Here is a 16,084-nt window from a genome sequence, read left to right on the forward strand (position 1 = left end):
GTGAGTGGCCCTGAAAAGGGCCTTTTTTCTTCATGGTGTAGGGGTGAGTTTAAGCAATCAATTTTAACTGCCTTATGCCTTTGCCACGGCCAAGGCCTACTTCTGGACTGCGTAATGTTGATGATGATGATAATGATTGGGTTGAAATCACTAAGGGTGGTACGGTAGGCTTAGTCACAGGGTTGACGTGTTTAGCTCGGGAAGGTCGTATTCTCTTCGGTCGTGATAAAGAAGTCTGATACATTTGTTTCAGACTTCTTAACTCCGCTAAAATGTCCAACAGTACCGTGACCGTTTGATTTTCACCCTCTTGTTTCTTTGCTGCTACTTCTTCTTGCTGTTGTTTTTTTCTTACCTCTTCTTCTTCTTGTTGCTGTTGCTGTAGGAGAAAAGCCTGTTCCGCTTCCTTTTGTCGTTGTATAAATTTCTCCAATTCTTCTTTCTGTCTCTGTCTAAAATTCTCCACTTGCGGTAATGAAGAAAGTAACGAAGGTTCCGGAACAAATTCTTGCGAGGAGAGAAAATCCACAAAATCCCAATTCACCTCTTCTGAAAGTAAGTCCGGGTTCCCTTGGGCAGTCTCCCCTGCTGGTGCACCCCACTGGATCGTTTTCTGAGTTTCCGTCATGTTGAATCACTGTCGCATAGATTGACTGCACACAAGCGCTAGCGAATCTATATTGACTACGTGACGTCACAGACTGCTTTCTTCGGATTGGATGCGGGCTGACTGAATTCTGTAACGCGTGTTCGGATTGGTGAATGAACTCAATCCGTTTCAATCCTTCCTCCGCCTATAAATAAGCGCCGTTGAATGCATTGATTCACCTGTTCTCGTCGCTTCAAGATGTGGACTACAGTTGAGTCATCCACCCTTGTGTCTTCCATGATGTTTCGGACAGACTTGCTCATGTATGTCCGATCGAAGTGGACCGTTGTCCACAGGACAAACACCAGCCTGTGGATACGTAGGATCTACGTCGAAAGACAAGGATGCCTGAAAAGAGTGCTGATGTACGGACCAACAGTAAGACGCAGCCTAAGGACAAGAAGAAGACCAATGCGGTGCCATTTATGTTAATGAATACATTAACATAAAACCCAAAGGCCCTTTTCAGGGCCAGCCATATTTCTCGAAAAGAGATAGTCTTTTGAATTGCCTACCCCTTTTTTAAATTTAAATTTAAATTTAAATTTTAAAAAAACTTTTTTTTAAAAATCCCATGTTAAATTTCCCTTGTCCGTATAGTATCCCACAATTTATTCCCATGTTAAATTCCCCTTGTCCGTAAAGTGTCCCACGATTTATTCCCATGTTAATTCCCCTTGTCCGTAAAGTGTCCCACGATTTTTCTCCATGTTAAATTTCCATTATCCGTAAAGTGTCCCAAGGGTGTTTTTAATGCTAATTCCCATTATCCGTAAAGTGTCCCCATTCACTACTTCTGATACTAATGCAAGAATTTATCAATAAGAAATTTTGAATTAGTCAATACATTTTTATTTTGAGTGTTTGCTATGATGTGACAATGGTAGATGGCAGTTGGAAAATGTAGCATCTACTTGAATTACAATGATTGATTTAAGGTTAATGGTAAGATTGTTGTAGAATAATGGCCTTTGTTGTGAGATAAATATGACATATATGCACATGAAGCATATTCTGTGTTATCCGATATCTCAGCTTGATGATAATATGACAGTGTTAATTATTGTCGTTGAACCTTAAACCAGTGACAATAATTATAATATTATGTTGAAGGAAAGGTTACTGACCAGAATAAATATCATGTTTGTTGTGTGTGTGTGTGTGTGTGTGTGTGGGTTAACACCATTTTTCAGCACACCATAGGCTATGCATGGCCGCCAGTATTAATGGTGGAGGAAGAACCCGGGAAGAACCACCGACCGACGATAAGCTACTTGCAAGCTTTCACACATACCCACATTGACCGAATCCTAGACTCGAACCCACGCATACAGAGGTGAGATGGCAGTGATCCGTAAGGAGAGCGCTTTAGACCACTCGGCCACTCGGGGCCCCAATATCATGTTTGAATTTTAGCTATAAACAGTGGGGATTTAGAATTGATGTTTATATCCTTTCATTTATTTATCTAGTATTTATTACTAAAACGTTGCTTTATTCGTCCTTATGTAGTTGCAAGTATTACCGAGAACCGTACCTTGATATGTTTCAAACTGTATTAATTTCTAGTTAGATGATTATCCTATATTCTGATATGTTATGAAGCGCACATTGGTATATTTTAAATCCTACATACAAAACACAAAAGACGTTTATTTATACCAGCTCTTGGCATGCAATGTATTTGCATCCACGCATGGTGGTTCAGTACAAAAACACGAAAACAACGTGCTAAATACAAAGATGCTGACGATCTTACAGACCAATGTTTCCTTCCATAATGGCACAGTGGATTGCATATATAACCTAATTATGTGATGTCTTTAATATACAGTTCGTCTCATAATACAATGTTTGTTTCCAGATTTTAAAGTTGAATATCTACAGTATTCACATTGTCAAGTATTCTCCCACGATACCAATTAAAAGTCCGCATGCAAATTTATAAATTTACGGTATATTTTTATCACAGAACTGTTGACTCCGTTGGATTCCAATCTAATCTCTAATTATACTTCTCATGTTATTCCTACAAAATGAAAGAATGAAAAAGTTAATTAGTTTAAACAAACATCATAATTTATATGAAATTATCTTGACTTTTATGTGTAATCTTCATGGGCCAGTCTAGTTAATATCTTAATTCGCTGTCATAAAATTGCTAAAGGATATGCGGTAAATGTATTGAGGACATCCGTTCTTAGAGAACTGCAGTTTATGATGGCCAACTATAAACAGTTTTAAATCACGCCAAGGACTTTTGATTTTAGAACATTTATACTATGACTTCTAAACCTTTGTTTGTACATGTCCAATTATTTAGTTTATACGAGAGGAGGATACGAATTGGCCCACAACCCTAATGTAATAAATCAAAATTTGACAGCGAGGTTCCTATGCAGTTTGAATGTTGAAATTTGAGCATCAGAGTTAAAGAGCAGGACCCGTTATTGATTGATGTTTCATTATGTAAATAAACTGTGTATGTGATCTTGCAAGCCTATCGCTCTTTTCGAAACGTGTTTGAAATAATTAGATATTAACAGTTGTCTTAACATCTGGACGGGAAATGTTAGTGATGTATGTTGGTGAACAAAATGAAATGCAAAGCTATTTAGATCAGCCTCGTGCTGGTCTAATCAGTTTAGGATTAATTTTGTATACCCCATTGTAACAAAAATTGTGGCACACATGATATTATATGTGGCTTCGTCTTGGTATGTCCAACATGAACAACTCTTCAATAAATTTAATTCAGTAGATCGAGTGTGGTGGCCATGCTCGAGCCCTGGTTCAGCTTAGAAATATAATATGATAACAAAACAGTAAACATTCATATTTTGCTCCCATTATTTTATAGTTGATTGCCAGGTTTCATTCTTACATACTGTACATACAAGTTTATATGACAATGACAATGATAATGACAATTAAGCATTACATTATCCCTCACACACTTGACAATTAAGCATAGCATTATCCCTCACACACTTGCTTATCGAACGGACGTACAGCTAAGTAGTACTTCATTTGGAATCTGATATGTTACAGTCATGGTGGTTTGTACTTCTACACCATTACGCATAAATTACACAAAGTATATTTAGAAAACAAAATCAAATATTTTGTCTAAATCGTTCTTATTAGTCGCGGAGTAATCATATAGTAAGCAAGACATATCGGACTAAATGTCCGTATATGACTCCAATAATAGTTTGGATTACATTCTTGATGTGGTGTTTGCGACATATCAACGCCTGTCACCCAGCGACAACTAAGTAATTCATGTCTTCCAGTGACACATCACAATGGCTGAAGCTAGCTGGCCGGTAGGGCTCGAACTACTGAGCCAACCCAGCTCCATAAAATCGTTTCTATGTCATTCTTCTGTTTGTATTTAGTTGGCCGTAACCTTTGTCACAATAAACAACTTGTCATTTGAAATAACATCGATTTATAAAGGTTCTTGTTAAAACAATATACATATACACACACCAGGGGCTGCTGGTGGCCGATTGGTCTATCGCGCTCGTCTTCAAATATAACTGCCATCTCACCTCTCTCCGCGTGGGTGTGATATTAGTGTGACAAATGCAACGATACATCGTCTTATATTGAATGCGTCCAGATTATATTGTTTCGTTTCTGGGCAAGACAATACTCTTTATCAAACAAACATGATATGGTTGTAAAGTGCAAATAAATGAGTGAAGTTCTATAATAATTTTATGCAGAGAAGATGAAATTTCAGATATGTCGCTGTGAGACCATTAGGGTAGAAAGTGTGTTTGGCGTCACTTCTAACCAGTATTAACAATGTAGTTAGAATTTCATATCACAACAGGAACCTGCCACTGTTCCATTAACTTGGAGGTGCTATGCCACACTATGTGCCTGAAAGAAATATTACTACTACTGATATCAAGAATAATAATAGTAAAATGTAGAGAATTGAAAGAGGAAATGGAGAAAGGGTATGTATGTATGTATGTATGTATGTATGTATGTATGTATGCGTGCATGCATGCATGTATGTATGTATGTATGTATGTATGTATGTATGTATGTATGTATGTATGCAATACATAAAATGTATAATTTACCAAAAAAAATCGAAAACCGCGAATAACCTGACAGCTCTATTTTGGTATTTACAAGATTAACCTGAAAATAAATAATGATCACTTACGCAATACAATTGAAGCATGAACGAACTCTGCGCAGGTAAAATCCAATTGTGATATTGACATATTTATCATAGTATATCATATATTTCCTATTTCAAACATCGTTTGGTACAATACTTCAATCACTCAATTTAAGTGAAATCAGACTCCATAAATACAAGGAGATCTGACAAGCACCGATACCAGTTCATGATTTGGTGATATCTGGTTTCCATGTATGTTTAGATTTAGTAGCCGATGGGCAAGTACATGGTCAACATATCATGATCTTCCATCGTTGTCCATCAGAGCTGCATATGTAATTGTGTCGATAAGATTCTAATCAAACTGGAAATTATGTGAACGACTTACCAAGTTCAAGGGTAAGACCTTTTGTTCTCCAACTAAAAACCTTGCGCCATATTGTGCCAACAGCACTTGCAAATGTTCTGAAAATCACAATTTAGACCGTACTGTCATAATAGTATTTAACAATGAATATATATTTAAACGCTGCTGTAAGTGTATATGACACATACCTTTTTGTTTTATGTTTTTTATTGTGTCACTGAGAAACATCACGCATGTATCCATACTCTAACAACGTTACTCTAACATTTCTTTAAAAAGATTATTTTGCTTGCAAAATATATTGATAGTATTATTTTTTTGTGATATTGTATTTTGTGTTTTAATACCTAGGATACTTTTTGAATCTTTAGTCAGTGCATGCGTACTAATTTGGTGTTTCTAGTAGGCAGTTCTTTATGTCACTGATGATTCCACTGTATCAGCTTAATAAATTGTATACAACTACTTGCTCCGAAATTTCTTAATGTGACATAAAATATCAGCTAGAAATTGCCATTACATTATCAATAAGAGCTAAAAGTGACATGCTTGGTAATATCGTGACATTAGCAAATATATTTGACGGGCACACTTACATTGACTCGCAAGTATTACCTTAAAGCAATGTGACAAAAAGGGTGATTCAGTTTTGCATAAATGCATGTTATCGACTTGTTCGGGCAGTATTAACTACCGTTTGCATGCATTTCCTGTCTGAGCGTTCCTCCTCAATATTTATGTTCCCCTGTCTTTTTTCTCCTTTTGACTTGAATTAGAAACTGGAAGGTGATAAGTGGCCGTGGAATTCTGACACACGAATGAAATAGTGGATGAAGATATATATATATATATATATATATATATATATATATATATATATATATATATATATATATATGTATGTATATATATATATATATATATATATATATATATATATATATATATATATATATATATATATATATATATATATATATATATATATAATATAATATAATATAACCGAACCCATTATATTATTGTGGGAGGATAAATTGTATCAGGTGCCAACTGATTGAATGTATATCATATTTATAAATGATAGATTTTGTGTCAACTAATCTTTTCCATAGCAAATAGATACGAATTGTCCTGCACAATGGTGCCCACAACCTAATATTCGGATTGAATCTAGTATGCATATTGAATGCATCTTGAACAATGTTAGTTTTAGTGTTATGAAAATATGATCTTAAAGTAAATAACATAAATAAGTGAGAAACAAGTCTTGTAAAACTGAGCTAACCAGTAATGTATTAACTTACATTATGATGAACGAAATCCTAAATAGTCCTAAATGTTCTGATGTGTAATGTTAGGAATAACTAATACTAAGTAAATCATCCCTTATAACAAAATCAATGACGCAATAATAAAACGGATAAGAGTCGAATTATCATTTCGAAATAGCTCTGTATTGTCAACATAAAGAACGTCAGCAACAAGTCAATCAAGAATTAGGTCAGGCTGTGTTTTCAAGAAAACCCATGACATAAACTCCTCTCAAACAACAAGCTTACTTCTGCCCTGAAACAATGTAATGCATTTAGTAAAATAACAAAACCAAAATTATACGAAAAATTAATTTTTAATATTGTTTATCAAAATGACAACACTATTCGATAAGCTTGAAAATTAAAATATTGTACCGATATACAAAACACCTCATCTCATACAGAATTCTTTTTTTAATAATGCTTTGTTTTATATATTAGTCAAACACGCATATAATTCAGATGGCAGATGAATATATCTCATGACTGTTGCTACTTATATACAAATCAAAGCAATATTATGCTTATACATAAGTAAATGTTCATCAACTGACAGTTTAAATGAATGACTAAAACATGGAGCTGATTGAAATGATATGCAATGGGCTATTTAAATATATCATTCATCTTAACTATTTTAGGACTAACTTTGACGTATACCACAATATGTCATAAACATCAAATTATGATGTTATAATGGTCGTTAAACGTTGGAAAGTTGAAAGTGTACCTATGATAACAAACGCCACTTCATATTAGCAACGTCAGTCTCTAAGTACGAATGCCAACATTTCCTTTGCTTTTTCCGTGAGTGGAATGCGTCAGAATTCTATTCTTTCAAACGGTCAATCTAATTGATAGTTTGTCAATGCAGTCATCGATTTTGGTGAATCTGTTGTGGTGACAATGTTCTCTTTTCTAAATTCAGTACACCTACGGAAAATAAAATCTGGTTTCTCAAGAAGAATACATGGCGAACTCCAATTACTTCCATTTGGTTATATTAAATCATTTTCAACAAATATTGAATTTCTTTTTTCAATCATTCTTGTTTGAGAGGATGCATCCAGGAAGGATACTGTCTGATAGTTGTTGAGTCTACAGTTGCAAAGTTACGACCGATTTTATTTAGGTAGGAACATTTGGGAACAAGTGCTTATATTCACGTAATTGCTGATCTAGTCCAATATTTTATTGTGGCAGAAGACTCGTACATTCCCGAACTAGATTGCCCAATATTTGTAGATTCCTAAGATTCGTTACACCACAGTTAGTACAGTCACTTTCATGCCATCGTCTAAATCCCCATTGTGTGGAGCATGTACAACTAAATTGATTGAATGATTAGCTGGGTACTCTTTACCAACGAATTCCTTTACATTTTTATGTGGACAAATTGTTTGTTTTCTCCTCACTGGATCGTTATTGATGTAAATACATCATTATTTTTTTTTCTTCAAATCTTCAAGGACCATAATATTCAGCCTGAAGGGAATTTTGAGGTATGGGCAAGAGAGGCGTAACGTTAAATCAGTAGGATGAAAACTCCTTTCTTTTGTATTTTTGTCAAATCGCAATATGGTTCATGACTGAGAAAATTGAAGTTAATTCAGGATATGTCTCAAGCCATAGACAATCTGTATTTGAATCAGATGCATAGTCAAGAAGATTAATTTAGAAATATTCGGTTGAAAAATTTATCTTTTAATAACTTTAATGGTCCACGAACTAATTTTAAAGGACTAAAACCTAAAAACTCTTGAACTGATTCCTTAACAGCAAGAGAACAAATGAACACCATGTCCCCATCTTTTTCAGGATCAAATCAATAAGACCGACGTGTAATTTTCAAAGTTTGATGAAATCGGTCCCAATCGCTTTACTCGCGGGGTGATAGGTAAATGAATTAAACAGCTGGATGCTATATTCATGAAAACCCTGGTGGTAAAGTGAAGGAACTTTGACCTTGATCAGACTGGACAGAATTGGCAAGGCCAAGAAGTGTATAGCCTATACAGTTCTTGTGATCGCACATAGTATCGTCAACACGTATTGGTTACCTGACTTGGTATTAGATAATGAACCAACTCTACTAAATCAGAGGTGTCCAAAGTCCGGCCCGTGAGCCAATCACGGTCCGCGGTAAGATTTCATATGGCCCGCAGCTTCGGTCATATAATGTGTTATTTATGGCCCGCTAGCACGCGAACCCTTCTCCGCTCATTTCTGCCATGGCGACTGAAAAGAAAAAGAGGAAAGTTGACAATGAGGGTCGCCGCTTTCAGGAGAGATGGGAATTACATTACTTTTTCACTGAAAATCGAGGCAAATTGAGTTTGTCTCATTTGTAACGAGACGGTTACCTTGTTTAAGAATTTCAACGTAGAGAGACACTACCAGACTAAACATGTAACACATACGACAAGCTAACAGAGAGTGACCGCGCTGAAAAAGTGAAGCAACTCCAAGCTGCTCTGGCATCACAACAGCGATTTCTGAAAGATCTTTTAAAAGGCAAAAGCAAAATTCACTTGTTTTAAACTTTAATGATAGCGGAAAACTTTGCATTAGTTATAACTCCTGTTTAAAATGACCATGAGGCAAAGATATATATCTAACTCATGGAAATGTAAGGTATTACATACAGTTCAATGTTATCTGACTCTCCAGATAGGAATGCAAGGCAGAATTGTGTTTTTAGAGTTGTTCGTGTCTGCCTGAGTGGCTTATATTTAGTTACATTGCCATTTGAAAAATAAAGATGATTGTGACAATGAAAATTGTTTTATTTATTTGTTGTTTATTTTGTTTTTTATTTATTTATTGTTCTATAACCGTGGATATTTGCATGTAACTTTTGTGGTTTAAAAAAAAAAGCATCAGAAGGAACTATTGGCCCCCGGGCATCTTCACTTTATCAAATCTGGCCCTCTTTGCAAAACGTTTGGACACCCCTGTACTAAATGGTTCGTCAGATGGATGAATAAGTTGGGTGTGAGCTTTAGATATGTTCTGGTTGAGTTTTTGCAACCATGTCACAAGTATGACACAATATAAATCACTTTTAATGTTCCTCTGAAAACGTGTTTTAAGATCTCGTGATAAGTCTTAATGACTCCTAATGATCAGCCAGAGGAGTTTCATGGACAAGACTAAGAATGTCCTGTTAACCTGTACGACCAACAATTGTATAATTCACTGACCACTCATCACCAGCAGGTACCTCAAGTTGTCTCCATTTTCTCATAAGGACCCCACCTTTCACAAAACTATGAAGGTGGCATCACTATCCTGACACTGTAGAACGTGTTTACTAAAATGACCTCATCTTAAAGTACAAACCCACAAATATAAGAATACTACCATTGAGGTTCTGTCCACAACCAAAGACATACGAAAGACGGAGCCCACAAAAGGACATTGAAAAATTAAGCCGCCGACTAAGGCTCAAGTCAGAGTGTTCCCTACAGCAAACATATCAATAGGATACAAATTTCAACCGCAAATAAACCACATTTTAGAAAAGTACTTGGATCCAACAAAAAAAGCCCAATTGCAGATCTACAATCCTTTATCAACTCAGTTGGAAACGACACTTCCAAATACACAGTAGTTTTTATATCAAGGGGATTCTTGTTCAAACCCCTATTTTTGTACTTGGACGACCACCACATTACCATGCTCCCTCCCCCCCCCAATTAATGAACCAATATTTGAAAACAACTTTTGTAGAGGCAACACAATCAATTTCATCATTGATTACAAACCTGGGACCATAAAGGAAATCATCATCTTCGTCGAAAAAATAGGGTTGATCAAGAAACACTCCGATTAGTACACATAGTCGTATGCGTATAATCTACTAAATTTTTTACAGTTTGTTTGCCATCACTGTTTTTTACTGGAATAACCAATTTAAAAAAACAAACTTGCTAAAATAAACACTATTCGATTTTTTTTATAATTTAACGCGAATGTGTTGATCACGTCAGAGCACTATCTGTTTTCTTAAAAATTACACAAACCAGATTGTATGATAACATCAGTCTCAGTTTTATGACGATTTAATCTTATTGCCATCATCTCAACATAAGCGCTAAACCCTCTAAGGCAACATTATAATTATCAAATCAGATTACCTTACCTACTACGTTTCTTTTCATTCCTTTTGTTCGTTTCTTGTTATCTGCCAGTTTTAGACAGTGCATTTTACTTTGCAATGTGATGAACTCAACGATAGGAACGCAAGTTCATCCTTAAACAATTATATAACGTTCTTGCTATTGATATTGTCACAGTGAAATCGGTTTTGTGGATAGTCTGAAAAATCTGAATAATTCTCGATTATCAAAAAACTAATTGCAAATATCAGCAGATTGTATCTTATACATCAGCGAGTCAGTGTCTGTAAATTACAGCTCCGCATCAGGCCGTTTAACCTTGCCAAAGTCGTAGTGGAACCAATGTATCAACGTCTTTGAAATCTCATGTACTGCCATCCCGACATAAATGTGCTTATTCAACTTTAGATTAGTCTTTCTTTTATGATTAGCTAGTAGCTTTTCTTTTATAATCTTTACGTTAACAAAGTCATCAGATCAAACAAGTTTGTTACGACGTTCAAAGGTATTAACGACTTGAATATTAACTCGCCTTCTGATACCTTTCATGGTTTTGGCAAAGACGCTGTTGTGCATCAGTTTGAAAAAGTTGCTTTCAAATTCGGTTGTTGCAACTGCTCTTCGGCTAGTATTAGAGGTAATGCAATCTTTCGTCCAACGTGATTGATTAAATTGTAAACTCGATGAACTTTTCTTAATACCAGACCATGATCTGCTCCTTTTATAATTTTGTAATACAAAACTGATCTCCATTTATCTAGCATATTATGAACTAGTTTATGAACAATATATTAATATTGTGATTAAATTTCGTTGTGTATAAGATATAAAACTATAACCTATCAACCTATCAACATCGAATCTGGACAAAAGGGATAGTTTTTATTTTTATCATGAAGTTTGGTAGAATAATCGAGATCACATTCTATGAAATAACTAATATCGTCAATTATCATTTTATGTTTCATCGAATAGTTTTTTTTCCACTGATCCGTTTAAAACCACCATATGACGTAGGCTCTGATATCACATAATCATTAAGATTATTGGTGTACAGATAAACTATAATACTTGATGGCCTAATCTTATCGTGGTAGAGTAAATATGTTTTATTGGCCTTCGCATACGTTTTTGTTTATGACACTTATTACACCTTGGATTCCTCGTAAGATGAATATGAAAATGTTAGACCTGTCAACAATTCTAATTTTATTTTGCTGTGTTTCAACAATGCGACCCATGATAGCCTATGTGCTAAATAATACCAGGCATAGTGCTTGCGCTGACATCTCTGAAATTCTCAAATACATGTGCCTGCAACATCACAACAGTCATCATGTGCTGATCCTGATAATCTCTGAAATAATTACAATCAAATTCACTCCAAATATTTTTGCGTAACCATAATCATCATCGCTGACGCGTTCAAGATTTAACCTGGATTAAAACAATTTTTTATCATGTAAACTTGATTTGCTAAATCTATTCCAATCTTCGGTAAGCTCGTAGGGAAGATACCTTTTCTAGTCAACAAATTTTGATTTTTCTACCGAAATGCTCTGTCAAATTATCCAACCTAGCAAAGCCTTTTGCAAACCCGTCCAACGATGATTCTGCCATAAATTGCAAACAATCAATAAATCTTAACTGGCCACATATATGTACTTTTCAGTGTTGTTTGGAAGACACTTTATGCAATCGTTGTTGTTGATTTTCTGACAGTTTATTATATCCTTGTTACCGAAATCTTCAACGATGATATGAACATCATTTACTCTAAAATTCTGAAATACAACTGGAACACAACCTGGTGGAGTATATTTTAAATAAAATGTATCAGAAGCTGAACCTCGATACTTTCCGGTTACATGACAATAATCCTTCACACGGTCAGATCCAAGTTGTCCATCATATATAATAGATTTCTGCTGCAGCAAGCTCTTTTTTATTTTTGTTGTTTTACTGAGCAACATCACGATGACATAAACCTCATTGATACGAATTTTTTAAAGCCAAATAACAGGATCCGCATAGCGATACAATTTGATTGCTTTCGTTAACTTTTGTCCACAGGACAAACAATTTCATAAGCAACTCTACATGGAACATGTTCTTGCACTTTATCAGCGTTATTTTCAGCAAATTAAAATAGACTCGAAATCTGCGTAACTAAAAAAATGCATTTTCATATTGTATCTGTGATTTGTAAATTGCCAGCCATTGTTATATTCTGTACATTAGAGCAGTATTCGAGATGTCGATCAAGTACTTGCTGAAACGTACAAGCATCTGACACACAAATATTGCTTCTCCTTATTCTTGTTTACTGCCTTCCGACTAACCCGTTAATGTTCTTGATCAACGCGTAGTGGGTTTTGTAAAATAGTAGGTTTGTTATTGTTTGTATTGCTCGATCGCTGGTTTATCTGGTATATATCTTTTGTGACTCATCACCAACTCCAAATACGTTAACAGCTCCTGTTATTAGGAGGTTATTTTGTTTTTCAAAATTTGAAATTTTATGCTCAGCGACAGGAAAGTCAGTCTTGCTAACATTTAAATTGTTAGCGTGACTAATTTGTCAGATTTTGTTCAACTGGGAATAATTCATTCTGATAACACTGTCCACTGAAACCTTTGTTGTCGCTGTTCTTGACGTTTACACAGCATTTTGAGTAATTTAGTTTAGTTGGCAGAGTTGTTGGTTGTGTTGGTAATATGGAATATTTGCAGTTGATGATCATATGTATTAAACCTAATTGTGTTTTATATTTCTCACATCGATTTGTATTAGAGGTACTTGATGATCTATTACCGGTGTTGTTATAGAACATCTTAACAACATCAGATCTGATAATCGAATTTAGACCTTGTTGCAAAAAAAAGAAAGAAAATGGACGAGGTGGTAACGCTGGAAATTCCAATAATTATAAATATGCAGTAGCAACTCTCTTGCAGATCCAAAAATACTATTTCCGTCAATCTCATCAGCTGGGAAACACTTTTACATTTGCTCAGCACCACTAAAACGTTTTGCTGATGGTGTTAACAAATCAGCGTTGTCTAGAACAATTGGTGAGATAATTATATTTCAGTACAAATTTTGTTTTCGTTCTACTTCAAAATGCACAACGATGTTGATGTCGCAGCGAAACATATTACATAATGCCTTTTGTTGGTATGTTTTAAGCTTGAGTAATAAATCTTTCATATTCTTTAACTATTGATACAAGATTGTTACAGATCTAAGATTTTCCTTCGGCAAACAAAATCGAGTACACTTCGTTACAGTATCCTTGTCATATCGAACACATATTTCGTTATATTTTTCAAGTTCATCTACCTCTGATTCTGTCAATAACACACTAAACGCCGAGTCAGGATCACATTTAATGAGAATATATTTTTATAAGCTGAAATGGTTGTCAGATCTTTACTCGTGATACTGGAGGTTACACACACTTAGAGTGTTAATTACATCGGTATGAAAAGCACCAGGATTCGAGGAATTTCGAGTTCGATCTTGTAACGTATTTATTTCTTGTCGTCGAGGACAAAGTTTCTGATGAACGTGGTATAGTACAAAATATCAGCAGGTTACTGTAGAAGCGCAATCCCTGTATAATTTAAAATGTCATCTTGCAGACAAAAGATTAAAATGTTTCATTTTACTATCTCTGAGCAATGTATATTCTGGGAGATGTTAAGGATGTTGGTGGAACTTTAACCGTATAAAGGATCTAACAACATCGCGAAGACAACATGGAATATCAGTATGCAAGCCAGTGAAATGTAGGTCTGACCGTTTGAAATACGAAAAGATTTCCCGTGACTTCAAAGATCTTTGATTGCACTTATTAGTATCCAACTATTAACACTGTCATTATAAACTCTCTATCTGACCAAATCTATCTTACCTATGTGTATCCTGCTTTGTCGGCTGATTCTCCTGTTCGTAGAAACTTCCAGTAATTTCTTATTCTGTTGGATCTTTCAGCTTATACGTAACATGTATTGTTCTTTAAATTTTATCCACAATAAAATACTTCCTGTGACCGATTTGGAGTAAATTCCTTTCCAAATTTGTCTTTACTAACGAAACCGTAAACTTGTGTCTTTGGAACATATTATCGTTCACCAGTATTGCATCATCAACGGCGCTTACTGGTGACATTCCAAGTTTAATGTTATTATAATCCGATACAATCTTTGGCAGATCAACATACCTAGTAGTGTTTTAGCTGTGAGGTCTTAGATCTTTTCTTTTAACGTGCGATTAAACGGCTCCACAATAACACATTTAACTTCGTTGCCAGTGACGTACTTGCCATTATTATTCTGTTCTAGAAACTTCTTGACTAGCTTATTAAAATACTCCGTTCCGTGATCTGTCCAAATTGTATTTGATTTTCTTGACGTATTGCCAGACACCGTGCTGATACTAATATATATTATAGTTTTCCCTCTTTTATCTGCAACAGGTGAACTAAACGTGTATTTACTAAAAATATCAACTACATTTATTAGGTATCATTTGTTGTCGTTGCTCTGTGCAATGTTTGACATAATTGCCGGTATGTCATCAACTGCGTTTGCAACGAACTTTCGTCGAGGAAACATTTGATTCAGTTCATTTGGCATGCTATCAAAAAGTAAATCTCCTAGCCCAAGTTTATTACATTTTTTATATAATACCTAGCAATAGTTTACCATAAAATATTTCTATAGTTGTATTGCGTTGCTAGAGTTGCAGAAATACGAAGTAAGGAACAACAATTCAAAGTTGCAAAGTTGTGTCAAATACGTTGCTTGAGGTAAATAAAGAAAACATCGGACGATCGATAAATTTAGCCTTGTTAAAACAAAATCACACGGTGGTAAAATAAAAGCCAAAGCAAGAGCGACTAAAGAAGATTCACGATGAACTCGACAAACAAACTGAAACAAGGAAACATGCGTTTCTTTGAAATCGTAAGCTCAGAGACACATTTGCTGAACCTGGAATATTTCGTGTGCTAGGCTTTTATAATAAAAAGGCGTTGGAAATGGTAGATAATCGTATTGATGCTAACCTGCCAACAACAGAATAGCTAATTCTAATAGACTCTAACTGATGATATAAAGTATTACATGTATCACATTCGTGCTGCACTAAACTCAATATCAAATATCGAGCATATAATTGAGTCATAAATGATGCTGAACGAGACATATTTTATCGAGAGCTTGATATTCTAAACGTTGAACTTAGGATCGATGAAGATTATCAAATGTAACATTGTTCTAAAACATTGTGCTGACAAAATATAAAAATGTAGTTGGAAAGTTACTGACATAACCAAAATACGAAAATACTAAAACGTTAATCGATGGATACCTAAACCTACCTGTCCATGATTGGATACCTAAACCTACCTGTCCATGATTGGATACCTAAACCTACCTGTCCATGATTGGATACCTAAACTTACCTGTCCATGA

Source organism: Sinohyriopsis cumingii, chromosome 10 (assembly GCF_028554795.1).
Source record: "Sinohyriopsis cumingii isolate HCF-2022 chromosome 10, ASM2855479v2, whole genome shotgun sequence".
NCBI lineage: Eukaryota > Metazoa > Mollusca > Bivalvia > Unionida > Unionidae > Sinohyriopsis > Sinohyriopsis cumingii.